At 47.4% G+C, this 1221-nt stretch overlaps 1 non-coding gene across 1 annotated transcript; it reads right to left on the bottom strand.

The window, feature by feature from the left end:
• Positions 1-245: 245 nt before the first annotated feature.
• TRNAK-CUU (transfer RNA lysine (anticodon CUU)) lies at positions 246-318 on the bottom strand. Its single transcript has one exon. It is a non-coding gene; the product is annotated as a tRNA-Lys (tRNA).
• Between the last annotated feature and the right edge of the window lie 903 nt (positions 319-1221).

Consider the following 1221-nt stretch of genomic DNA (forward strand, 5'->3'; position numbering starts at 1 on the left):
TGGAGTGGGTAGCCTTTCCCTTTCTTCAGGGGATCTTCCCAACCCAGGGATTGAACCCAGGTCTCCCACATTGCAAGCGGATTCTTTACCAGCTGAGCTACCAGGGAAGCCCAAGAATATCGGAATGGGTAGCCTATCGCTTCTCCAGGGGATCTTCCAATCCAGAAATTGAATGGTCTCCCGCCTTGCAAGTGGATTCTTTATCATCTGAGCTACAAGGGAAGCCCCAAATGTTGAAGAGCAACTGCCCAACGTGGGCCTTGAACCCCCAGCCCTGGGATTAAGAGTCCCATGCTCTACCGACTGAGCTAGCTGGGCAATCAAGCATTTCTCATCTGAATTCAAAAGAGCTTCTGAATTTCCTATATGACTCGGGGAACTCAAATCAGGGCTCTGTGACAACCTAGAGATGTGGGGATGGGATAGGAGGTTTAAGACTGAGGGGACATATGTATACCTGCGGCTGATATGTGTTGATGTATGACACAAACAAACACAATATTATAAAGCAATTATCCTTCAGTTAAAAATAAACAAATTAAAAAAATAAACAAGAGCTCCTGAGATGTATACCTGGTTTCTGAGGATGGTCTTTGACATCCTCAGAATGTCAAAGTGAAGGTTGCTGTCCTTGGTGCTGAGACTGATGTTTGCATAGATGCTCTTTGAGTAAGTGTGTGTGAGACAGAGAGAGGGAGGGAGAGAGGGTGGGAGGAAATGGGGGAGGCGGGGAGAGGATATGAGTGGGGCAGAGGGAGAGTTGGCTAAGACACAGGAAAAAAAAGTCTCCCATTTAACCAGGAAGCATCGTTTTTATTCTGCTAAAATCATGTAGGGAAGCTTCAGAGATTTTTCTGGGAGTCTCCATTATTTGATCTGTATCTTTTAAAACTGTGACTGAATTTTTACGTAAGAGGTTAAGAATGGTTCCCTCCTAGCATTTCATTTCCACGTTGATTTCACAGTTTGCCACGGCACCCCACTCCAGTACTCTTGCCTGGAAAATCCCATGGACGGAGGAGCCTGGTGCGCTGCAGTCCATGGGGTCGCTAAGAGTCGGATACGACTGAGCGACTTCCCTTTCACTTTTCACTTTCATGCATTGGAGGAGGAAATGGCAACCCACTCCAGTGTTCTTGCCTGAGAATCCCAGGGATGGGGGAGCCTGGTGGGCTGCCGTCTTTGGAGTCGCACAGAGTCAGACACGACTGAAGCGACTTA

Source organism: Bos taurus, chromosome 10 (assembly GCF_002263795.3).
Source record: "Bos taurus isolate L1 Dominette 01449 registration number 42190680 breed Hereford chromosome 10, ARS-UCD2.0, whole genome shotgun sequence".
Lineage (NCBI taxonomy): Eukaryota > Metazoa > Chordata > Mammalia > Artiodactyla > Bovidae > Bos > Bos taurus.